Genomic DNA, 27,665 nt, shown 5'->3' with positions numbered 1-27,665 from the left:
ATGACAAGTAACGTGAGTAAACAAAGAACACAAAAACCTGTTCTCTCAAGAGATCTCGGGTTGGATCTCCCTTTTGAAGCATATTGCACAGTGGTTCAAATCGAAATTGAAACTCTAGGTTCAGCCCAATTGGCCTACAATAAGCATAAAGTGGACTTACTTTATCGAACCTGTTAAACTTGGCGATATAAGACCGAACATTTGAGTCTCCAAAAATATTAAGAATAATGACATATTTCAAAAAACCTGGCGGGTGGGAGGGGCGATCGCTCCTATCGCCCTCCCCGTGGATCCGCTCCTGGGCATGGGCGTTGTTTGCGAGTGTCCCTTCATCAATATCATCACTCATCCTAATCGTCACAATTAGTCAGAAGTTACATGAAATCGAAGTAAAATGAATCTTTCTACCTACAGAATTTCATATTTATCTTCCGGATCTGAGATGCCACATAAAAGTAGGCTGGCCGGGTGGAGGACGAGAGACGAGCTAATAATTGTATGTGTAACTCTCTAACTCTCTGTTAGGTAAGTAGACATGGAAATCTGTGCAGAAGCAATACACGTAGTCATTCATGTTTTAATTTAATTGTTCATAAACATTGTTAGTTGCTCACTGATCTGTGAAATGCCTACTAGTTGTGGAAAGTCGCGTCGAGAAGTAGGTGTTTTCCGTGTAGCAGAGAATTGTGGTAGTGGAAGAATATGGGTGGACGGTACCCAGGAACAAAACCACCTGCAAAATAATGCTGTTGTTACACTTCCTGCCTACGATTGTGTATAATGTCGTACACAGTCATCTCTATTTTTATAATTAAAGACTTAATTGAGTATGATGTACTGGTCTGCTGAGAATCCACATATCCTGCACGCTGAGCACTAAGAGACCCCTCCATGACCAAAAAGTGGTGTTTGGTGTGCAGTTTCAGGAACACGTATAGTGGGTCCAGTGTTCTTTGAATCTACAGTCAATAGGGCCGTTTTTCGTGGCTTCTTGCAAACGTTTTACGATGAACTGACACCAGAAGAAAGACTATACTCCTACTTCCAACAAGATGGAGCCACGTGCCACACTTCGAACGAATCCCTGGCGTTGGTGCACGAACTGTTTACTTACAGAAGAGCGCACAGTAAGCAAGGGGTTGTGGTCCCCTCGTTCCCTGGATTTGTCCTCCTGTGATTTTTAACTCTGGGGATGCTTAAAGCAGAAGGTGTATGCAAATAACCCCCATACCTTGGCTAAACTGCGGCAAAACATTACGAACATCATCCGGAGCATCAGCCGTGTAGAGCTACAGGCTGTGTCAACCAATACGCTGCGACGTGCGCAGTGTCTCGACGTTAACGGGGACAACTTTCAGCATCTCATGTAACATGCAGGTAAGCCAGTGTTCACATTATCCTACTCATTCCTATCTTTCTTACGGCCGGTATCCGGTATTACCACGCCGGGCTACTTTCATGTGGGCCACTCTGTATAAGAATGTCGGTAACGTGACGGTAAGTACCTGTAGGAAAAGGAAGGCACGGGAATGAAAAATACCGACTCATAGATAGACGCGAAATAGGACAGAAGCAACGCATGTTTGTCGCTCGTGCTTTGTTCTTCCCCCGAGGGAACACCTCCACCCCATCCCTCTCCTCCCGTCCAGAACGCTTGGGAATCCAGGAAGATGAATCAAGTCCTCCATTTGCTAAGGCAGAAAATTAGTTTAGGTTGGGGGGGGGGGAATCTAGACAACGCTCGCGCACGAGATGGAGGGAGACGAGGAGAGAGAACGTAGCCTGGAGAGAGAGATGCGCCTGTCTCAAAACAAAAGCCAAATTTGCATCGCGTTGTGTTGCTAGTGAGATTGGTTAGGGTACGAAATGAGAACGGGATTCCTTGAAACTAATGTCATTTTCTGCCCTTAACTGGGGAAAAATTCCCACGTAAGGTAGAGTCAGGAATATTGCAGGCGGGAGTTGGTGAAAGTTCAATGGAAAACATGGGAGACTTTCTCTCTTTTAAAGCGTACTATCAACAGCATACTCCTTTCAGAGAGGTCATTCCGAACAAGAGATCCTTGTGTTTTGTTCCTCTATAGAAATCCCACCACCGTCTGTAATTGCTGAAGTTTAAGTCCTGTGGATCCAAAGTGTATACGGATATATGCTGGATTTAAAGCGAGATAGTATAAAAACTCTCCTCCGCACCACGAAACAGTGGAAGCAATATTACGAAGGAAATAGGGAAATCTCACTGCGAGCTTTGGGGTCTCTATCTCGTCCACACCTTAGAAGAAAATTTGATCCTGGAAAAGGAACGAAGTAATACGCAACAGCCATTTGCATCTTTAACAATCGGTGTGGTATAACAATGCCCCTACCCTGCGCTACAAAGCGGGAATGGAATTCCGTTGGTGGCTCTAATGAAACCTCAAATTTAGTTAAAATACATGAAATCTGCCAACAATCCTGTCTCCAGTTCAACGGCCTATTTTAACAGTTAAACTGGTAATAATGATACATGCGTTATATCTTGCAATACGTATAGAATTTATTCATAACACACACCATATACTTGTATAATAAAAATTCAGCATAGAATTAAATTCAGAGTGTCTTTAATGTATACAATGTTTGAAACAGGATATCTCAGTAAAATACAATTTTTTGTGCTAAAGAATACAGAAGCCAGTGAAAAATAAAACAACGCTTTCGTTCGTTTTAAACAAACGTTGCGGAGATGCGGTTATCATTTGATTAGTACTGAAGTGTTACTTGAAAACGGAGAACGTGATTTAGGTTCAACGACGTTGGAGAGTTGCGTTTGCAACACCACCACCAACAAGGGTAACAATTAAAAGAATACCAGACAAGTTTAAAGTGATGGAACGGTGTAAGATGTAAAGAAGGGATGGTGCGGAAGACCATTAACAACATTACAGTCGGTACGTCGATCTGTTCTACGTCGTTGTCGACGATGCATTGTGGCATAAGGTAGCCATTTTCAACTTTAACAGCCTTAAAATGTACAACCTCAAAGAAATTGTATATCTATCTGCTTTATTTACTGAGATATTTCGGCAGCATGTGCCACTTTTGTATCTTTCCTACACGATCATAATGCATGCATGTTTCTTGGTGTGAAGTGCATTACCTCAACGTTAGTTTGCTCAAATCCCTTTTTCCCCCAAAGTTATTATCCCACATTATTCCCATACACATTTTACATTTTCTTCTCTATTCTTCTTTTCTGTTCACAGTCCTTCCCTAAAATTCCCTTCTCATCCTTTCCCCCTTCTCCGTTTCATGGTCTTCCCTTCCCTTCTCTTTTCATTTCTTGCTTTCCCTTCTATTCCCTTCCCCTACCTTATTTTCTATTGCCTTACCATCCCATTTCTTTACTTCCCGAACTTTATCTCCCATTGCCTTTTCATCCCCTAATTTATCTTTTCTTCTTTCTTTTAATTGCCTTCGTATTTACGAAAATTGAATATTACTTAATTTTTTTAAAGAAATGGAAGGTATAGCAGAGTTCACATGCCTTACATTATATTGTTCCATCTAAATACAAAATTTCGACATATTTGTTACTCCCCATGACATTCAATAATGCGATATTTAATTACAATGTTAAATACAAAATAAAGAGTCTTGTCATTTTAAGAGGTCATAATTTGTTTTGACGTAATTTCTAATGGTTATTGAATACTTGAAAATTCCTTTCCACTGTTGCTATGCAATGCCGGTTGTTGATGTAAGCTGGAGAGAAATACATGATGTCGATTGTGTAATTACAGAAAACATTTCAAGGATAATGCTGTGTTTTCCAAACATTGTTTTCTTTGAGTGTTGATTAGGTCTAACTAATATCAGTGGAAGCTGCATTTAGTGACAACAATTCATCAAAAGCCTTAATAGTTTACCTCAGAGGTGGCCTCAGAGTAGGTCTGAAACATTTCGTTGTTCTCCGCAAAGTAGTAGTGGTAAGTTTCTATTTAATGTGATAAGAGCCAAGCACGTAACATGTAGCATAGAAAATATGACTTGACACACGAATTCAGTGAATGGAAATGAATTCGGCGTCGTCGATTTAGTACGGAACACAAATTTTCAACTCTGTATTGCCCGAATATTTATTTATCCCAATCTTCTATTAGACAAGAAAATAATGAATTGTAACTACTGTATAGTGTAAAATTAACTTGGAGTTGAACGGAATTGGGAGTGTCACTATTCATCTTAGTGACCCCAAGAACTATGGATTCCACACTAATATCAGTCATTTTCGATTATTTTTACATGTCACCCCCTTCCCACCTTCACCCTTAGGGGTGCCAGGGGTGTCGTACCCCCACAGTATTTCTTTCCAGATTCTAAGTGATATGTCTTGAAATTGCTCGAGGATAGCAATATCGCACCTTCTGTGCAGGCAACTAACTTCGCTGTGCTGTGTTGCAGGAAGCATAACGTGCAGGTTATGACACGAAAATGCCAACACAATGTTATCTTATGTCCCCTTCCCACTCCTACCCCTAGGGGTGCCGGGGATGTCTTACCCCCACAGTATTTCTTTCGAGACTGCAAGTGATACGTGTACCAAGTTTGGTTGAAGTCTCTCCAGGCGTGCGAGAGTTACTGCTGAACAAACACACATACACACATACATCCATTTTTATATATATAGATAGATATTATGATTGATTGATTGATTTAGTTTATTTTACTTTGCGTTTTGTGCCTCTTGGCTAATTTTCGAAGATGGGGGTGAGTGATGAAATGGATGAATGGACATTCACAAACAACCAAGCCCGAGTGGGATTCGAACCCGGGACCCTTGGCGTCGTAGCGCAATGTGATAACCACTCGGCCACAGGGTCCGGCGATAGATGTTATGGTCTACCATCCACAGGATTCTCCTTATATATGTTTGTGACAGGACATCTTCATTTGTTGCTCTGTCTGCAAATTTGATCTCAAACGTGCTCTTATGGCACCACCGTTCGACGGCTTCCAGTTGCTCTATTTACCTTTCAGCTTTAGTCGCTGTCTATCTTTAGCTACAGGTTGGGTCCCAGGTAAGTGTCATACGAACTTATTTCTTCAAGCAGTTCATAATTGTTTATTCTGGTAAAAACTCTTCTTTGTTTGTACCATCCTACTTGCGATCTCTTCCCTCCATCTTCCATCATTTGTTAGTGTACCTACCTTCGTCGATATAATTTTGCCCTATCAGTGTGTGTGGGATATAAGGGTTAACCCTTACTCAAAACACCCTCTTCCACATAGTACACCTTCGACTGCATTTTCCATACTAACTAGGCTCTGGCGTCTGAACCCATAGACAATATAATCCCCTATGTGTGCTGTCCATATGTGTTTGTGATTGTCTCTTCATCTCTGTCATCTTATCATCATTCATCCTCATCTTCACAATTAGCCAAACGTGGCAGAAACACGAAGTAAAATGAATTAAATCAATTAATCAAACCTATGAATGTGTGTCCTCGAGAGCCAAGATATCTAGAGCTGTACGGCTATAATTACAATTAGTTCCACATCACGATTATGCTAGTGCTTTGGTTGGACGAACATTTAATGGCATACTGCGTCTTACTTATGCTCGTGACGATATGCAAAAGAGGGTAATAAGAGGTAGAAAGACCAGAACATGAAGAAATAGTGACAGTAAACTCAGCATATGTGTTCGTGCTTCAGCGAAAGAGACGAGTCTTAATTTATGTCCCTTATGCATAGGCAAACAACTCTAGCCCGGGATGTACCGGGTTGCATACCGTGTAAGGATATAAAATCGAAACCACTTCTGTTGCCGACAGTAACCGGCCACGTTCAGTTAACAATTAAGAGCAACATCGTCAATATGTGATCAGTGCTCGGGTCAATAACATCGGCGAAACGAAATGGAAACAGCCGATCGTCACCTGTTGGTCGTGCAAACAGAGCCTGGTTTTCCGCTTCGGTGATAGCTTCCCTTTCGTGCGGCCGCGTCCGTATATCACGGAACGCCGCAACAAGCAAGACTACAAAAATAAATGGCTCTGCTCAACCAAAACAGACAGATCTCATCTGCCCCATGGGTTGTAGCAACTATCCGTGGATTCATTCCAACTCATAATTTTTAGAAGCGCAGTATCGTCGCTGGAGATCGATACTCTGCTAGATTTTTTTCTTGGCAGCTTCCCTAGGGTGGTGCACGCAATTTCTCATCTCAGTATTATCGTCCCTGGACAGAACTTGTAACATATTTGAACCAGTAATCGACACTAATTAACAAAACTAGAAGCGCGTGTAAATCAGATGGAGTTTCACCCTCATAACTCTTGATAAAACATGAAAAAAATAACTATCAAGTTGTATCGGTACACGTTCTAAACGACATGCAAGAAGGAAACACGATTTTGACCAGGTTTCCCCACTAGCGTAAGGGCAACGCAGTTCCACCAATCAAAGAATACCCGTATTCGATTTCCGCTAGAAGCACGTTGTAAAGTTTTAAGAATCCCAAGTTAAACTGTAAGTTAGATCTCGGTTTGCCTATCTGAACGTAAAGTACACCTGAAACAAATTTGATAATTGACCAATAGCATAACATACCATGATTATATTAATTTCCATGACATAAAAGCTTGTTCTCTCATTTGCGTTGCATTTGATAACAATAATAATATAATAATAAAGCCTACAACACACAACTTTCTCAGCGAATAACTCTTTCTCAGTAATGTCTGGCACATTTATGCCTGAGTTCGATGCTTCAAGCCCTCGAAAAACAGCATTTTATATCCTGCATGTATGCAGTCATGCAGCAGAAATTCAGTGTTGCCACTCACTGTTATATTTTCTATTTCAGTACGCTACGAACAGACTGTGTGCCCAGTATAAGTAAAGGGTGTAAGTGGAATAAGAATCCTTTGGATAAAACTTAGTATTTTTTTATTTAAAACATAATATACGATTCGCAACACACGTAATGTTTGGTAATACGTTATGATCAGCTTCTTATTGCACGTCCTTTATAATTATTTACTTAAGAAATATTGCCTTTTAAAGTAGGACACAAGGCTTACAACTAATAATTTTCCTTTTTTATACTCAAAATACCTTGCATGTGGTTATAACATACTTAATATAAGAGGAAGTGCAAGGCTTGAAATCTTGTTTTGTTAGAGTCTTTGCTGGCATGACAAGAGTCAACCTTGAGCAACTCATGCCCACAATGTGGCTTTTAATATGTATTTGTATAGGTGAAAAATGTCAAAATCATAATTGTGCTGCATTCATTTCAGTGTGTAGTAGAATCAACTACATTAAAGAAGAGTTTTTCTTTTGAGTTTTTGTTTAAGTCCACTATATGTACAGATTTGCGAATTGGGCCTGGACCTACAGTTTAAAATGGGATCCAAACAACTTTATGCCGCCACCTGGTATCGAATCCGGAACCTATTGATTACAAGACGACGACAACGTTACCACTACTCCATCGTGGGGGACATTAAAGAACAAGTAATGTGGTGCACGAACATTTGAAGGGAGAAGCGCTGTCGAAGGTGTGATCAGCACCAGGCTAATTCTCCTCAACAAGACAGTCGCTTAGCAATGAAGCGATGTAGGAATAATAGGTATGCTTCAGAATCAAAAATACACGTCTATCTTGCCAGAATCTTCTCCAGTTTGTGGACCAAGACCCCTGGGATTCGACAACCTACATCAACACTTTTTACGGAATCCCCAACACCCAAAGAAAATCAGCTCTGGCAGCCAGTCCACTTCGTATTTCCGGTCCCCGATTGCCCTAAGGGACAGAATCGTGTCCCTAACCTCTTCGTCCACTCTGCCCTTCATCTTTCCGTCCGCATTCTCCTGGGAGAGAAGCCTAATATTTCCAAGAGGCGTTAGGAGTGTCCATTTTCCAAGAGCTTCTTCAATCATTTGTAGCCGAGGTCGTTTGGAGGAAGCGGCGAGCGGGAAGAAATTAATAGATCTTCAGGCTGTGTTGTTCTGATACCATCGATCTGTTAGCTTCAAGAGATGTGGTTCTTTTCCCAAGGTTTCCCGGAGAAAATCAGCGAGGATGGGGGAAAATGGTAGGAAGGAGATCCGGGCATTGATGGCACGTTTATTTATCTTCCCAGTCGTCACTATCAAATCGTTAAGATCTGCGGAGTATTTTCATTGCATGAACCCATTTCAACCAATGTTTAATTAATATCTTGCTTCACCATTTAAAAAAAATATTAATGACCTAATCACGTGTTAAAACCGACATTAAAATGTTTTCACGCTTGCATTTGAATTTGGGGGTCATTATTGATTGGTTTAAAGTGGGATAAAACCACTATGTGCCTCCACCGGGTATCAAACCCGGGAACCCTTGATTACAAGGCGATGACGTTAGCACTACGCCAACAGGGAGGCTCTGGGCGCCATTACCAATTAGCCTCGTGCGGTAACTATGAAAATCGCTCTAACTTCTGTTCTGTAATTCCACATTTACTTATTCAAAAACTATTTTCGGGTGCGGGTTCGAATCTTCTCTTGGGTAGGCGTGTTATTTGTGGATACCCGTTGGTCAATTTTATCCATTGCTCATCCTCGTATTCGCTATTAAGGCGAGGAGATACAATTACGCACTAATCGTGCATTTATTTCAGTATCGCCCGAATGGGCACTGCTACTAAAACAAACCCTGGGTGTATCCAATAGTATGAATTTCTCTCCATGTTGCAAGTGCAAACATTTTGTTAAGTTGATTATTAAGCTGGACACGATGTTTGAAAAATATGATGAATAATAATTTTCGGAATCCCATGTATTCCTTATGTAGAATCAACTTCAACATCAAGTTACGGCTAATCAAATGGAAGTTTCGACTTTTCCGCTGGTGAAATTAGTCTTCAAACTGCCCTCTTTCCGTTGACATCTCTTTCTATTCCATCGGAAGTTTTATATTCACAAGAGAATGAACCAAATCATACTCCCATATGATCAATGCTTTTTCCCTTGCGTCCTGGCAGTGTTGCCAAACCTGATGGGCATAAAAGAACTAAATTTCACCTTAAATGGAGTTAAAACTGACTCTCATGGAGCTAGACTTACGATGGCTGGATAAAGTGCCTTCTAGGGTAATGTTAGTTGTCAAAGGGGTGGGGCACTGCTATTATCGTTAACTCTAAATTGATGACAATTTATTCTTAGTTTTCAACATCTAGATCCGGCGGCATCGCCCATCTCAATAATCCACCGATGGTGGTATGAAATCGAAAGTAAAGAATTCCCTGACGACAATATTATGTCAATTACACGTCTAACATTGCGCTATAAAGAAGTAGCTGGGGAGATAAGAGAGAGTGAGGCGACGCAGCCAATATAACAATATCACGTCACGTGCAAAATGTATAATTATGACGAAAGGTGGTCTATGTGGGTCGGAACCAGAGATGGCATCAAAGTGGGGCACGGGGGGGTGGGCGTCCCAGTTCACAGCCGAAATAGTGCACGAAAGATTGATTGATTGATTTAGTTTATTTTACTTCGCGTTTTATGCCTCTTGGCTAATTTGTGAAGATGGGGATGAGTGATGAAATTGATGAATGGACATTCACAAACAACCAAACCCGAGCGGGATTCGAACCCGGGACCCTTGGCGTCGCAGCGCTATGTGCTAACCACTCGGCCACAGGATCCGGCTAGAGTGCACGAAAGAGCCAGATCTGGCTCCAAGAGAGCTAAGTTGGCACACTACCATGGACGGAAGAGCTTGGGAAGACTCCGTGGAAATTGTATCGCATGCCCTTAACTAAAAGTTGCAGAAAAGCCAACTAAAATGAACCAAATCAATCAAGCAATCAATCTAAACTACATTCTTCAGAAATAAATGCTCTTTCGTTACATCAATAGGCCTCCAGATGGTGTAGTGGTAGCAACTGCGCCTTGAAATGAAGGGGCCCCAGGTTCGATACCTGGTTGAGGCACATAGTGGTTCGGAACTGTAGGTTCAGTCCCGATTAACCTATCTGTGCATAAACTGGACTAGAACACAAAATTAAAAAACTATTTTCATTAACACTTTTCCTCTCCGATTAGTATTTTTTATGCTATAACACGATGAATCGTATTGGCATTTTTTAATAATTTATCGTCTTTGGGCCACAAAACAACCATGAAGGGGACAAAATGCCTCATCCATATTTTTTATGTTTACCGTGCCGTATTCGATAACTCAGAAAAGTATTAAAAATGTGAGGTGCTTCGACCCCTTTTCTTCTAAAAGCTCTCCGAACTTGAAAATTAAAAAAAAAAAAAAAAGTTTGATGCTCTGTAACTAAAATGGGAACAGAGGAAAATTCTGAAAATTGCACCATGGTGAATATTCTTGAGCTCAACATAACATAAAATTTGGTGGTTTTTGTTTTGGGGGGACAAACGAGAAAGATCCTAATTTAGCCAAAAATAGTCTCTCCGATTTAAACACTTCGAATTTGGAAATTAGTAGTTGAATTATATTAATATTTGTAAAAATAGGTGAAACATGAAGGGTTGGATGAAATTGTATATCAAACCCATTATTGCATTTATCACATGAGCAATTGTTATTTTCAACTCAAGAACGCCTGGCCAAATTGGCGTAATTTGCTTTCACACATTACTTAAGAAGCAACCATCAGAGAATCGGTCAATGAGGGCAGTGACTTCAGGTCTATTCAAAACAACAACGGCTTCTTTTGGATTCGTTAAACAATACCTAGATATTATATATAAAACGTTTCACAGAACTAATATACGGACAGCATTTTGAGAGAGAAAAATTACGAATTTCTAGATTAGAAACTTTACTTTTACTTTCATAGATGGCGGCGTCATAGTTATTGAAGATATAATGAAGAACAGGATCGCCGTGAAGGTAAATTGCACAATCTGTACATCAATTAGTACGTGTTAATTGAATTCTAAAAAGACTTAACACTACCAAAGATAGAGCTGCCCCTGTACACACTGCAACATGCAAAAGGCATATGATTGGTGTGGAGACACATTCATGATCTAGGCATTTGTGAAGGTGATGGGATGAGCACCACGTTCTGGCTGCCTTTTTCCCCAGGTACCCATCTCGTTGGAGGCTGAAGGAAACCCAGCGCCGATCCATGCAGCGAGAGTGCTGGGAATATTCCCCTCTGAAACATCCACCCCGGGAGTCGAAGTTGGTCTTCAGCGTGGCAGGCAGAAGCTATACCGACTTGACCATTGTGGTTATCCCTCCTTCTCCCTCTCATAAATACACACACACACAATCTCACACACACTCGCACACACATACATACAGGGCGTAAAAAAAATATGTGATAATACTTCAGGAATGGATTCCACATGCCTAGAGAAGAATAACAGTATATATCATCATCGGTCCGGAAATGCGTAATTTCTGAGTAATAAGACCTGTCACATTTGAAGCGTCGATTGAGGTATAACTTGGTATAGCGGCTATGCAGAACATGGGGAAGAGAATGATGACCAAAAAACATAGTTCAAATATTCACCACCAGATGGAAATGTAGCACTGGAATCTGGTGTTCTGTGGACAATATCCTGCTGTTGAATCATTGATCACGCTTTCTTCCTCTTCCAAAGGGTCATTCGCGTTGAGGGCGCTTCTGTACTGACAGAAAGTGAAAAATGAAAGTTTTGCATGCCGGAATTCTTGTTGTTATTTCAGCGCCACATTTCCACCTGGCCGCGAAAATTTGATCTATTTTTTTCATTCACACATTAGTTTCTCCTTGGTATCCATAGCTTGTTTTTTCTTCTCTGCGCACGAGGAATTCATTCCTGAAGTATTGCCGCATAATTTTTGTTACACCCTGTGTGTATCAAAAGATGGAATCCTACCAAGATATCAAGTAAGAGAAAATATTATATTTAATAAACTGGAACGTTAAAAACACAGTAATGATAGAGTTAAGGCATTCTGTAATAGTACGTGTGGTACTTAGTATCCTACCTTACTGTTGATTTTTATAGAAACCTATTTTTTTCGTTGAGATTTATTTTTGTTGGTGAAACTGCAAATGCATTCTTTATTTTCAGTGATCGTCTGGAGTTGTTCATTAATTGGTTGGTTATACCTGGAGAAGGAAGCTAACTTGAAAAGCAAGCTGAACAGATATATTTTTGTGATATTAGTAGCCTTGGTAATACAAGCATAGACTGGAAGAGGGGATAACTTATTTTCCTCTCTTCAATTTGAACAATTGTCTTCGTAAATATTCATGTTAGTCGCCAGAATCTTCGGGATTACTTTTCGGTGGTGAAGCGTTGTCATTTTGAATCGTCCGACTTGGGTGCCATCTATTGAGTGCAAACGTAACGTCGTAGTTACGAACAACATTTCTTCGATTTTTGGTTTATTGGGGACAAATTTCAATCCATCGTTCCGAGGAATTTCTTCGCAGAGAAAGGATTGACTGAAACGAGGCTGGTTTCGCAAGAGCTCAGGATATTACAGCGTTAAAAATCAAATCAAGGAAATGTAAAGTGAAACATTCAGGATCAGTAGCCGTGAAGAACCATTTCCTGTGCATATACATGCTACGTCATCATAACCAAACACAATACAGTGACCTATTTTGCATTTAGCTTACTTTGGAGGGGCAAAGGGGGAGGGGGTGCAAAATTTCGAAGGCAACGACGAAGAAAATAAACCTTTCGATCAAGTATGATAGATGATCATGTTAAACGTTGACTGAGGAGACGTCAACACGTAACATTAACATATCGATGTTCTTGTCTGCAATGCGAAAATAATCCTCCAGGAATATTGTTTGGTCCTGATGGAAGGAAGGGAGGGATCCCAAGGGTTGCAAGGAAAATACATCCCGTAGGAATATAGCGACGTTCGTTCTAGTAAACTCCATGCATTAGGCTTGTTCAGAGCAAGGAATTTTCATCCACGATCTTCCAGAAAGCAGAGGTTCACAATCCCTTGCATTAGATGCTGACAAGAAGAAACAGCGGGTATGATTAATGATGTAGAAAGCAACGAACCTCTTTTTCTTAAGTCTTAGAACGTGAAGACTACAGAAGCTGTACGTTTTGAAGGGGGTTTAAGGGGGAGTTCACCATATCTCTTCGTTCTGAGATCAGGCTTGATGTTTGCGTGGTGTCTCTAAATAGCAAAACTTGTCCCAATTAGTAACAAAACAAATTACCTTTCCCGTCATCCCTGAAGTAAGATTTATTAACAATATAAATTGATAACTTGCAAAATAACACAAGGAGTCCAAGAGTAAAGAACTCTAGACCAGGAATGACAGATATTATGATTCAAAGATGGAAATTGCATCTAAGGCACTTTATATTCTTAATAATTAGTTCTGTTTAGATTTTCTTCAGGAATATCAAGAAGAATCTGCTAATGGATCACATATCTGTAATAGCTTCGTGACGCCATTTGCAAATTCTAGACAATAGCGCATGCAACTTACGAATACTCTATGGTAAAGTTGCTATATTTCTCCTTTGTCAATACAGGACACAAACTGACAGAAATGTAAAGAAAACTAGATTATATCATGTAACAGTGTAATATTCTATGTATTCTAATACACATTATATTATATTTGATATTAAAATAAAACGTAATATAAAATTTCAGAGGACATAGAAATTGTAAATTAACCTACATGTCGTCTGGAAACATTACGCTATGGATAATTCAAATTGGATTTTGTATTTAAAATTTCGTGTAATAGATAGCATGCGTGTATGAAGCAAGAGATTTTTAAAAATATATTGTAGCTGAATAAGTTAAGCAACTAAACTTGCTGTATTAAAGAGTTTAAAAACTAGTTAAATAAAGGACAAATGAAAAACTAACAAAACAGTAGGTTTAAAAACGTATGTCAGAATTATAGAACATTTTACGAGCATGATTCTACTTTTTTTCATATTCTCATTTCTTAACTATTTGTTTTCAGAAACATAAAAATCTCGTTTAAATTTTAAAGATCATCACACTTTCAGATTAACCTTAGTAATTGAACATAGTTTCAGGACATAAAACTGCTTGTTGCAAGGTTTTTAGCACCATAGAAAGATTTAATTTTTTGTGACGATGTTTCAGCATGTAACTATAGGTATTTTCACTTCTTACGGCGAGCGCTCTAGAAGCTGGCAAGGGAAGTGGGGAGCAGGGAAGCGACCAATAAAGCGCGATAAGAAACGCATCAGCCTGTAGAACGAGTTTCACGTAGTACTTTTTCCGGCCGCGTCGTGTTTCTCGGCGCCACTGCTGTTGTCTGGTTGGTCTGTTGCGTAATCCCCGCTCCCCACTTCCCTTGTCAGCTTCTAGAGCGCCCGCCGTAAGAAATGAAAATACCTATAATTATATCCAAGGATCTGCATGATTTAGCAGAATGATTCAAACTGAAGCAAAACATTATTACATTATAAAACACTGTAAATAACTTGCAAGATTTTAAGGTTCAGGGCGTTTTAGTGCTCCCTGTTTTGTGAATGAGCAAGTATCATACGATCATCGTGTCCTCTAGGAGCCTGTATTACTTTATTTTCCAAATAGTATTTAAAATTGAACATACCCAGCAGTGGTAATGTACTATACTCTGTCCTGAGTATCTCTGGAGCAAGGGAACCAAAACATGTCTCTGAGCAAGTTGTGATGCGAGACGGTTCCACCAATGAACACGTGAGAGAGAACAGGACTGCGTGGAGTGGGGAAGCGACTGCAGTTACCAGCCTTTGCACCAGCTTGTACTCCTTTGCTCTGCCCACTCTATTCCCTCCCCTTCTCTGCCGCTATGCACGGCCTTGCTTATCAAATAATGATACACATGTATTTTCACAAATTCATTCTACATTCGAAGCATGTTCTCACATGAAAATTGGTTGTCCTACACATAAGCTCAATGATTGACTATTGCTAACCTGAAGTTCATATGTTCAATCTTTGTATCTATTTCCCTCTGCTGGGGGTGATCTCATCAAATATATTCTTCAGATACGAAGGGAGAACATCAGAATTGTGCACCAACTGAGAGAGAAAAATAAAATGAGAGAGGACGAGCGAGAAAGAGAAATAATAGAGATAGTGAAAAGAGAAAGAGTAAGAGAGGGAAAAGGAAGGAATAGAGATAAGACGATGAAGAAGAGAAGTAGTGGGAAGACAAGAAAGATCAAGAGAAGCTGCAGGAAAAGACAAAACAATATAAACATGGAAAGAAAACACTGAGAAATGAGAGAAGAGAGAGGAATTGAAAGCTAGCAAAGCGAGAGAAAGAGAAGTTGCGAGAAGAGATAAATATACAAGAATAGAGGGAGGACCAAGGGGTGAGAGAGGGGAAGGAGAAAGAGAAAGAGGAAAACAGAAGATGGCAATGAAAATCGCAATTATATATCCGAAAAAATTATCAAATAGTTTGTCATATTACAATGTTCATCATTTACTTATTTAAGTGAAATGAAATAAGTGAATGTTTGGAAATACGGAAGAATCATACTAACCCAGAGCGACAAATCTAGGGTCTGCTCAATTAATGTAAAGAGGTCAGGCTAAATTTATTGCAACAATGTAACCTAGTTCTTCTGGAATTCTTACACTTCTACTATCCTGATCTCTTTTTAAAACATTTGAAGACGTTGTTTGAGGGACAATTTTTCTTGAATTCTCTTACAGAACATTAAATTCGCCAAGCTCTGTCGCGACGGAGAATATTCCAGATTTCTTCCAAGTAGGACGTTCTTGTGAAAGTTAAAGCAAAGTTCTTCATTTGTTAGTTCTTTTCCTTTAACAATAAAATGACAAAAAGAAAGGGTCTGTGACAAGGAACTTTATTCACAACTCTAGATATACCAATCCATATTGAAGTAATTTCATATTCTGTCTAGGTGAGCCACTAAATAATATGGACCTATTTTCTTTCTCGTAATTAATTATCCATCCATTGTCGGATAGCCTCTAGGGTCCGAAGCTACTCCACCTTCCGCATCTGTTTCCAAACAGCGCTAAAACCTCATTACTCAGTGGTATAGATTCGAGTTACGTCCTGGACATCGATATTGCTTTGATTTCTTTTAGTCACATTGTCCTCATCGTTGCGATAGTGCTGGCCCCAGACTTTCTCGTGTGGGTGACTGCAAATATTTGTATCAGCCAGAACTACAAGTAAAAATGTATTTTGATATTTCCATTGTTACTTGATCCAAACAAGGTGGGCTCGTATCATATTCTTCATTGTCCATAAACTTTTATTTTATTGACATTTGAAATTTGCCAAATTACATGTTGAGAGGGAGGGCTACGGCCCACCCTGCCCCACCTTGACTCATCCCTGTGGCGCAATGAGCCACACACATAGCAGAAAAGTTACAAGAAAAATACGAATGCAGTGAAAATTTTAGCCACTTTACAGGAAATTCTGTAGGTGAAATTATCTGTCATAATTAGTTAACAACAATTAACAATTACGTAGTTTACATTAGTTAACAACTATATATATATATGTGGTCCATTGATATACGTAGTTCTACTGTGTCAACACTGCTTTATATAATTAACTGATATTATATATGTGTACATTCATACAAGATGAGCCTAACATTAAGTTCTTATGTCAGTTTCAGCGTGGGATTAATGCCATCTGTATGTTTCGAATTGTATCTGTTTCACTGATGAGTGCCATTATCATTATGCTCAGTACTAGGTTATTTACGTGTGTAATGATAATGACATTACTATTACTACTACTACTAATAATAATAAAAATAATAACAGTGTCTGCAATTTACGAATTTTCTGAATGTCCGATGCTAACTACAAGCTTTATCTCTTGGACATACTGTCGAAGTAAAAGAGAATTAGTTAGCTACAAAATTACTGTGAAGTATTACGTACTAGGTGAAATTGAGCTCGTTTATTTGTGTGCAAGTAGGAAATTCCATGGTCCCGGTTTCGAGTTCTGGTTGAAATATATTTATCAGGAAAATGAGATGGCATGGTTTGAGACCACGAACGTGTAATCAATCAAAGGATGCCAGATTTGATTGCCGACAAGAACATTTGGTGACGAATACATAAAAAACTAATTGGTGTGAGAAAACCAATACATTTTCTTAGACATTTACCCTCGAACTAAGTGTTAGACATAACTAAATTTTGAAATTTAGACTGAAGTATTTGGTGATTGTGTTGAGCATGGCCCCCCATGCATAATGTTTAAAGGGGAGGGACGTGTTCAAAATCGAAAATTGTGTCCTAATATGGGATATCATGTTTAGATGTCAGAAGAAAGCAAAGTTCTAAAGGACAGAGAAAACAAGACAAAAACTATAGAGAAAGAAAGGCAGGGACAGAAAGGAATAAAGCGAGATACAGAGGAAACAGAAGTGGAAACAAAAGAGGAATAAAGAAGTGAGAGACAGAGAGATATAGACAAGAGTAGAGCCAGAAAAGGGAAAAGAAGAGAGAAAGAGAATAAGAAAAAGATGAGAGAGTAAGAAACGAAGAAAGAGAAAGAACCGAGAGAGAGAGAAATGAGAGGGAGAGAGAAGAGATAGGGAAAAAGTAAAGAAGAAATTTAATACCAAGTGGTATAAAAAGTATATAATAAGACGTCCGCGAATCTGACCTCTCTCCTCACATAGAGCACTAACGAATGAACAACAGGAAATAAGGACGAACAAAGAGATACTAAAACGGAGAAAAGAAGGTAGATGAAATAGCTTAATAAATATTCTGAAAAATGGAAACGTAAAGAATAATGCAACTTATTTTTATTCTAGGTGGTTTCACTAACATCTATTTTTAAGTTATAATACACAAATATTTGTTTCTGGGTACGAGTGTACGTATAAAAATCTGCATTGGCCAAACAACGTAATATAAACGATACGTGTCAATACACCAAGGTTCAGACAAACCTAGGAAACATTTATAATATTGTAGCAGCACTGGTTTAATGAAACTTCACAAAACAGTATGATGGGCTTCCGAGAAATTAATTGAAATTTAAGTCATCTAGATGTCACAGACTGTCCAATATTGTCATTAATGGTGTCTCAATAATATAAAATTCAATTTGTTCCCTCGGGGAAGCGTTTTTTCCAATTACTCCTGGGAATATCGAAAAAAAATCTGGTAGGTATTGAGGTAATGTATTTATTAAAGGGAAGATCTCGTAAAATGGAAATGTTAGAAATAAAAGAGTATTTCCTCAGCTATATTTGTGTTGTTGTTGTTTGTTTCGCCTTCTTTAAAGTGTTCTTCGTACCAGCGATTAAATCTGATGAACTAAGTGAAAGAACAAACACAATGGAATGAATTGCTATGCCCGGCTACAACTCGAACCCAGGAACAACGTCGTGAGTACTTAACAGGCTCCGCTTGAAATGATGCAGGGGCAATTCATGTGAACTAAATATGAAAAAATATGCACTGAAAATGTATTAAAATTTAAGATCTTAAAGTGAAATTTTTACGTAGAGTATATATTTAGCAATAACTCATTGAACATATTGTAATCGAAAAAATGTGGTTTGTTTCGCAATAGAAAACCGGAAATAGTTGTAGAAAACAATAATATTTATAGTTAAATGTAATAAAATATGTGCACATCACATTTGAATACTTTGAAATTCATAATAAGGTAAAAGGAAGTAGCCTCTTAAAATCATGTGGTTTTCAGGAAGAGAAAATGAATATATAGAAAAGTACGCCATCTTCTGATAAGGAAAGAAAACTGATAAAATTTTCATGGTAGTTTTATCTTTGCATTAACAAGAAGTAGCTAAAGTAAAATACATGAAGAGTACGACTCTAGATTTGAATCTCTACCTCAAACCAGTTCAAGAATTTCTTCAATTAGAAGACATTCGAATAAAGTGAAAACAACAACTTCTGTAGAGAGAGTGTGAAGTCATAAAATGAATTCATCCTTTGCATCGGGAGACAAATCTATCTGGTATGACACGATAGTCGCTGTCGTTGCTTCAGACTTCATAATGAATGGTATACGTTTCTTATCAATACATTGTAAATGCACCATAACGTGTTTTGCATCATGTTACAACGTTGTAACAAAATTGCGTTGCAGTTCCAGCAAGTTTATCGTGGCCACGTCTTTAAACTGAAAAGTTCTATGATGAAGACCGATTTTAATAATGAAAGTTCTTACTATCTCAAGCCATCGAATACAGATAACTCCCTTTAAAGTACATGTTCTTGCTTGAGTTGAGCATTGTGGTTGGAACGTATATTAAATAATACAGAAACGTACAGAAAGATGGCAAACGGTACGTGAATTAATTACCATGGAAACGTATAAGAGCAGAAAAACTTAATAAAGAAAAGTAACCCATAATAAAATCAAATAAACTAGATTAAATAATAACTGAATTATCTCTGTCTCTTCACTCCCTACCACATTGTTTATATAAGTTTTAACCAAACAATATTTTGAAAATCCTTATTCAATAATTAACCAAAGAATGGAATAAAGTCCACATCAATTCGTTGTTGTGTTATTAGATATGATAAGCTTCCATTTTTTAAATTACCGATTCTATTTCATGTATTGTATATTATTTATCTATTAATATGTTAGTATTGTAATGTTCATTCGTGGAAGGCATGTTTCTTGCAGGTTGTAATAAATCCTGTATGGCCATTAATGTGTCTATTACAATTTCTTTCCAATGCTGTATTGAATCCTGATTGAAATGTTGATCTTAGCATTTCAATTGAAACGTTACACCACAATCGCAACTCCAGGGTATAGAGCCACGAATTAGGTAAACACAGCTCCTTCCATCGGCTAGTCAGTTGGAAGCATCAGTTCTCACCCAGGGATAGGGATTAAGACGATCCCCATTCCTCCAGGAAGGTAACGACCAAATTCCAACACGTCATAGTATAAATCAAAACTTTAAATTTAAAACGTCTAAAATCTTTAATAACGAATCGCGCGCAATTACATACTTATTCGCACAAATAAAACAAATAATATGTTGGGTCCGGTTCGCTCCAAGGTAGTGATAACTAAAATTTGTCACGACAGAATACGCGCCCCGCCTTTACTGTTAACAGCAAGATCTCAACTGCTTACCTCAGGCGCGAGGCACAGCTTAAAATCCCGCCACGAACGTTGGCGGGGTTAAACAGCGGGCGAGTTGTTTTCGTCCAATCACACACACAACCTTCAGCCAATGGGCGCAGCTGTCATTCTGCTCGTCTATCAGGGCGGATAAAGACGCAATTGGGCCTAATGCTGCATACCGTCGATTTTTCCTGTACAAATAACTTTCAAGGTGAAAAAATTACCACCTGTGTCTAGACGTCCGAAAGGGGCTCCAAATTTCATTCTAAGATTTATTTTCAGGTTAATATAGCAAAAGAAAACTGTTCAGCTTTCGGAAAATTTTCGTCTGTTTTCATCTGGGCCTATTTCAGGAATGGGCCTAATGCTGCAGCATCAATAGCACCCACCTTATGCCGGTCCTGTCGTCTACTCCACGTGGAGTCTCAGTCACGTGACTGCGGATACGCTGTTGCCGTAGTGTCAATTTGTTGTTTTCAACTTCAATGTGGAGACCGTGGGAAGGTGCTAGTGCGGGGCGCTGGAGAGTAGATGTTGCAACACTGTGCGTTGAATGTGATTGTTGCAGTTGATGCGCGCGCTCCGTGGACTCCAAAGCCAGCCGGTCGTTAACGAAGCTAGCTCGTCCACTATAACCGATTCTTTCTTAACAATGCTACCAACTCATTCATAAACATAACACAAGAAAAAGTGATAATTTTAATGTAAGATCAATACTAATTAGCGATTGTAAGCTTAGGTTATGGTTGGCAACAATTAAGAATGCCAACGTGGAACTTTTGACGTCGCCATAGACACGTAGCGTCATTCCCAACTCCTAAAATAAACAGCCAATAGGAGAACGATATATTATTGAAAGCGAGAAAGAATTGCAATGCTTTCATGTTACAATATTAAACTAGGAAAACAAATAACGAAACTGATTTTATAAAATAAATAATATTTGCCCTTGCACATAAAATGATTAAATAAAGATCTAGTTTACGTATTTTTACCGAATGCTAAATTACTTTAATCTTGTCCATTGTTGAACAAAAATCTATATTAAGAAGAAATCTATGTAGTATGTGCTAAAACGACAACTTCTGCGTGAAAGATAGAAACAATCCTAGCCATGTTGGATCTGCAAAATAAAGAAAACGTTGCATCTACTATTTTTGATTACTGTTAGCCCATAAAATCTGAATTAGATGTAAAAAATAAGCGAATAATATAATAACATAAGATAGAACATAAAAATATACATGAATTATGAAAATAATTAAGTATAAATAATTTAATGCGACTTATTAAGTTGAAAGAATACGAATAAGATATATTCCTATATATGAGTGTAATTTGGCTAACATGGCGGTCGTTACACAATGAATAAATGACTTGATTCATTTTACTTCGCGTTTCAAATTGAACACTCACATGGAGGGTCAGTGTTGTTATACAATGTGAAACTTCATAGACCAATAACACAACAGGATAGGTTAAGTTTTATATACTATTAGGAATACAAACTAATTATCGTTTGACTTTCTCATTCACAAAACAACGCTTCACTTTGCCATGTAAGAAAAGACGAAAGTAAGAGAGAGAGAGAGAGAGAGAGAGAACGGGTGTGATGGAGAACATCCGATATCCTTATAAATCCTCACATGGATGATACCACATGTGAGATACACTTTTTAAACGTGACGTACATTTGATCAGTTCGATAATAATTAATATTAATGGAGAAATGTTTACTGAATTTTCATCTTACTTTCTCATTACCTTAATAATTCGTTGTTCAGTTAATTTTAATTTTATTTTGGATCCACTATCACATTTAATTCCTTATTTTTATCATTTTCTTGAATGTCGTATTTTCTTATCCTGTTCTCATCATTTTTCACTTTCTTTTAGTTGCTTGTCTTACATGATTTCTTCTTCTTTCCTTTTTCATATTCTGTCAAACAATTGCTGTCTTAAGGTTGTAATGCCTTCTCGTCTTCCTTAATCATTTACCTCATCTATACATTAATTACTTCTAGTTTGTTTTCGTTTCGTATACGATACAATTTAATAATTATCAAATAATGTTAAAATCCTAAACGTATCAATACGCCTTACTCGATACTTTTAATTTTCTCCAAGAAAGATGAATAGAAACGGTAAGCACTTACCTTACTAAAGAATGAACAAATTGTTTCATTTCATCGTCAGGAGATACTTTCGGAAACAGTCGATTCTCAAACGTGTCACTGCGGAACAGTTTAGGAAAACCTGGGAAAGAAAAAAATACATATGTTTCACTCATGTTCAGGATAGAAGGCAACTTGATCGAACAACACAACAGAATACAGGGTGTGTCAGAAGTATAGGGCAAAAAGAAAGGATGGAAAGTACACGATACCAGAAGGAAAAAAAATCTCAGTAAGCATCTGGTCGCAAATTAACCGTTTGGGAGATAATTCTGAATATATGGTTATGATCCGCCACTGTCTCCTAGCGCACTCCCAGGTTTCTTTCTTTAAAACTGAACGCTGCCGAACATGTAACATACCGTACAGTGCAATAGACCTTGGCAGTGGCAGCAATTAGTGGGTTCGAGGGGGGCAGTTGCCCCCCAGTTTTCGCCACTTTTGCCCCGCACTATGCTAAATCTTATCTACGAAGGGAAATGTACTGTCTTTGCCAGTTTTGTCACTATTTACCCCGGTTTTAGGACCCAACAGCCGCCACTGATCCTTGGTAATAAAAGTACAGTAAATGTGTAGCGACGTAAACCTTCTAATTATGTTATTTGTTACTGGTAGAACTATGGCACCTCACACGCGAAAATCATACGATGTGTACAAATATTAAGTCAGTGGCGAATCGTAACCATACATTCACAATTATCTCGAAAACGGTTCATTTGCAACCCCCTGTTTACTGATACTTTTTTCCTTCTACTATCGTGTACTTTTCATCCTTTCAGTTTCCGCTATCACTTCTGATACACCCTGTATGAGGGCTGATTTTTTAGTAGTCGCAACTATTTATTTTCTAGACGCATAGCATACATACATGGTTCTAAGTTCTACAGGCGTTCGGTGTAATCCCCAGCGTTGCGTACAACGTGTTGCCAGCGATGTGGAAGCCTTCAGATTCTGTTGGCACTGCCTAATCGTTGACAGTGTAAAGAGAGCGATCTACTGCCAGAAGAATATCTCGAACTGTTCGGAAACGAATCCAACGAAGTGGTTCCTTGATCTTAGGGATTAGGTCGAAGTCACAGGGACTTAAATCCGGAGAGTATGGTGGTGGTAGAGCACTTCACATCCCCAGCGATTGAACAAATCAGCTGTATGCGCCCCAGCATTATCATGCAGAATGATGGGTGGGTTATGCATAAAGTGTCGCAGTAATGCAAATGCGCCGCAACCCTGTTGCAGTCCATAGTAATACTGTCGTGCAGTGCGACCTATAGCACATTCAATTTTTAACAAGCTCCTCTGCTAATGCTTTGTAAACATCGCGACCGCTCTCTCGCAACTGCTCTTTTCTTGTGATCACTGCGGACGGGTATGGAGTGGGAAGAGTGAGTTCATTTGCTCTGAGGAAGGGTAATCATGTAACTAACCTTTGGTATAAACGACATTGCTCGGTACCGTTGCACGAGATCGCTATAGTTGCCACTACTATAAAAATCAGCCTATGTAACTGCTTATTGTTACACAGTTTTTAACAGCCGAAATATATTTCATAAATTACTAGCTGATTGCCCGGCATTGCCTGGGTATTTATTTATCCAAATCTTCTATTAAAGTTGTCCGTCGGAGAAACATGGCGATCTTAAATCCACTCCCCCTGTGACTTGTTCATCCTGATCGAAAAAGCAATGTCAATGTGAATGTCACCAATTAGCTTACCGACTCCGAAAACTATGGATTCCACACAAATGTAGGTCATTTTTGACATTTTATTTTTCACCCCTTTTACCCCCATAGGTGATGAACTTGGAGTTCAACGGCATTCGTAGTGCAACTATTCATTTTAGAGCCTCATAAATTATGGATTCAACACTAATCTTACTCGATCTTCATATCAAAACACGCGCACGCTCCTTAAGACTATGGACGGGAAACAGACGATCCAAGCGGGAGAGAAGAAAAAAGTTTTTCTGTCAGGAGATGATGCTCGTCGTTCATTTTAGATTATTTTTACATGTCAACCCCTTCCCACCACACTCCTAGGGGTGCGAGGTGTTTGAACGGCATTCGTAGTGTCACTATTCATTTTAGCGACCCCGAAAATTATGGATTCAACACTAATATCGTTCGTTTTCGATTATTTTTACATGTCACTCCTAGGAGTACCAGGGGATTGAACGGCATTCGTAGTGTCACTATTCATCTTAGCGACACCGAAAACTATGGATTCCACACTAATATCGATCTTTTTCGATATTTTTCCATGTCACCCCTTCCCACCCCACCCCTAGGGGTGCCAGGGGTATCTTACCCCCACAGTATTGATTTCTAGATTGAAAGTGATACGTGTACCAAGTTTGGTTGAAATTGCTCCAGGCGTTCGAGTGTTATGCAGGAACAAACATACACACACCTATACACACATACATCCATTTATATATATATATAGATGAAGGAACACATGTGAGTAGGTACATGTCAGAACATTATTTATAGTGCATTAATGCTGCTGGGTATGTTCAATTTTGGATACTATTCGGAAAAGAAACTAATGCAGACTCGTAGAGCATAAGATCGTATGATATAAGTACTTGCTCATCCACAAAACAATGCTCTATACTTTATCCTAGGGACCTGTGGAGCAAGAACCCGCATAGTGGCAGAGAAGGAAAAGGGGGAGGGGGTGGTCGAGTGGGCGGAGCAAATCAGTACACGCTGCAACTATGCTGGCGAATGCTGGCAACTACAGTCGCTTTCCTCCTCCACGCAGTCCCGTTCCCTCTCACGTGTTAATTGGGAGAGCCGTATCTAGAGTGTCACTACTTGCGCAGAGACTTGTTTTCGATCGCTTGCTCCAGAGATTCCTGGAAAAAGTACAGGGCTGATCGTATCGAACTACTACACAAGGGATACTTTGTTCGAATTCTGGGCAAGGTACGTGCCATAGTCTATACTCTGTCCCGGCTATCTCTCGAGCAGGCGAACGAAAACAAGTCTTTGCGCAAGTATGTGAGGCGAGACGGCTTCACCAATGAACACGTGAGTGGGAACGGGATTGCATAGAGAGGGGGGAGGGACTGCGGTTACCAGCCGTTGTAGCTGCTTCGCTCTGACCACTCGATTCTCCCTCATCCATTTCACTGCCACTATGCGGGATCCTGTTCCAAAGATAGACGAAACAGAGTATAGTTCAGCATATTTATGGCGTTAGTGTGCAATCACTTCTGTCGCATGTTTATGAGCCAATGATCACGCCTATTGTACACACCGCTTAGCTAAGACTAAAAATTCAATTCGAGACGCCCTCAAGAAAATCTCAGAATAATATCATAATGATCTTCGAGGGGGATGCCATAAAGCTAATATATGATTCGTAGACGCAGCGACATGTCGTCGAAGAAGAGAAAGAAGATGTATGAGAAGACAGAAAAAAATAACTATCTTCCGAGCAGGGTATCGCGTTTCTCTCTTTTCTTCTGCCGGGCTCTTCTTTCCTGTTGGCTGTTCCAGTCATCAATTTTTGCAAAGCGAAAGGGTTATTACGCTTGGAGGACGATCCGCTCGTATTTCGTCCAATTGGGAAATCAACCCGACAAAGGAGATGCGAAATGCGTCTTTTTCAGAAGAACCAATGATATATCGCCTCCCAAGATCCAGTGTGTGTATATATATGTATGCGTGTTTATTCCGTAAAACCGTCATTCCCGTATCTTTCTCTCTGACAGTCCTTCAATCCATCTCTTTTTTGTTTGCGATTCCCGGTTCGGTAATAGAAGGGGGCGGTGCCTCCTTGTTATTTGACTCGATGGCATCGCAAAAAGCCAAGACGTTGAAAAATATATTGTAAGTCTTGAAATGATACTTCGGAAAGCTCCCGATAGAGGGCCCAGAAAGGAACGGCCGTACCATCGACATTTGCCCTGACGCTGAATCCCAGGAAACTTTTTTCCAGACAAAAGCTGCAATGATTGCGGCTCGATGACAGGTGAAATTAATGTCCACCGTGATTAATGTCGCCCACGGAACGTGAATCTATTTGGGGGCTTTTGTGCGTTGTGTGGCCGTTTGGTCAATATTTACAGAGTTTTGGTATGGAAGGGGGGTCAAGTGCGTGCTTTGCCAAGTCGATACATTTGAAACAATGGCGACGGGAGAGAAACTTCCACCCATTTCAAGCGAAAAGGGTAATTAAGGATCCACAGGTTACTGATAGAATTTAATCCTATAATTCGCCTCCATCCTGCTGAGCGGAACTCGCAGATAGAGATATGGATCGATCCTGTCTCTAAGCTGAGCCACAAAAAATGGGAAGGGGTGAAATTCAAACGAAGCATTGCAATCATGATGTTTCTATCAACTATGAAATCCTGGTACTAGAAGTGTTTTGGAAGTCTTTACCAAAGAAGAATATCTGAAAAAACAAAACAATAATACATCTATACTCTATCCCAGGAATCAGTGGAGCAATCGAACGAAAACGAGTCCTCTGAGCAAGTAGTGACTCGAGAGGGCTCAACCAATGAACGCGCAAGAAAGAAAGATTGAAGCTACCAGCTGTTTGCGGCAGCGCAGACTGCTTCACTCCGCCCATTCGCTTTCTCCCCTTCGCTACCGTTATGCACTGCCTTGCTCCATAGATTCCGGGACAGTGTATATTGTTACTGATTACGTGGAACACATTAAAACTAGTGGCAGATGCCCTGAGATTGAACTCAGGGGCAGCCCAAGATAAAGTTTTCTCCAGGGCAAGGTGGAGTTTAGGCACCCCTCGTACTTTCCACCCTACCATACCCAACTTTCCATCCTGGTTCTCCCACATACCACCTCCCCCCTATAAAAAAAACCTGACCATGTTTTGTATTTTACTAAAAATAATAGTATTTTTTTAATACTGCAAGTGTTGTAATACTGAGTATTGTGGTACAATTAAAAATTATGCTTATCAACTCTACTTGAAGTGTTGCTGTTAAAGATCACGTATATTTTGAGTAAGTCAACTAAGAATTTATTTAATACTTCCATAATTATATCAAAATAACAGTAACCTCTTCGCTTAAATTGCTACATAATTTTGAAATATACTTATAATGTTATGCAGCAGAAACTTCAATTAATTCTTGCCTGCACACATCAAACTCTCTTTAAGTTAAGTAGCCTCGTTTATAATCAGATAATAATTCGGCGCTACTCAAGGTGGTTTGGTGCCCCCGAGGCTGGTGTCCCGGGCGTTGAACAAAGGTTTCCGGTGGTGATAGATTACGGTGCTTAGGATCCCACTTTAAACAAATTTCCAAAAGAGAAACAATTGCAAATGTGTTCCAACGAGAGGCTCAACAACAATTTTCAAACTTGGCAACAATGAGCACACCATATCAAACGAAAATTTTAAGAA

General features: G+C 39.3%; 1 protein-coding gene across 1 annotated transcript in view; it reads right to left on the bottom strand.

Annotated features, from left to right (window-relative positions):
• LOC145986427 (5-hydroxytryptamine receptor-like) overlaps nt 1-27,665 on the bottom strand; it is a 699,817-nt gene that overhangs the window by 180,066 nt on the left and 492,086 nt on the right. The window contains exon 4 of the mRNA XM_083120442.1: nt 22,262-22,361. The gene's annotated coding sequence lies outside the window, so the exon portion shown is untranslated. The remainder of the gene's footprint in view (nt 1-22,261; nt 22,362-27,665) is intronic.

Source organism: Lepisma saccharinum, chromosome 4 (assembly GCF_977018435.1).
Source record: "Lepisma saccharinum chromosome 4, izLepSacc3.1, whole genome shotgun sequence".
Classification (NCBI taxonomy): Eukaryota; Metazoa; Arthropoda; class Insecta; order Zygentoma; family Lepismatidae; genus Lepisma; species Lepisma saccharinum.
Note: the sequence above shows the minus strand (reverse complement) of the source record. Positions and strands in the feature narration are given on the sequence as shown.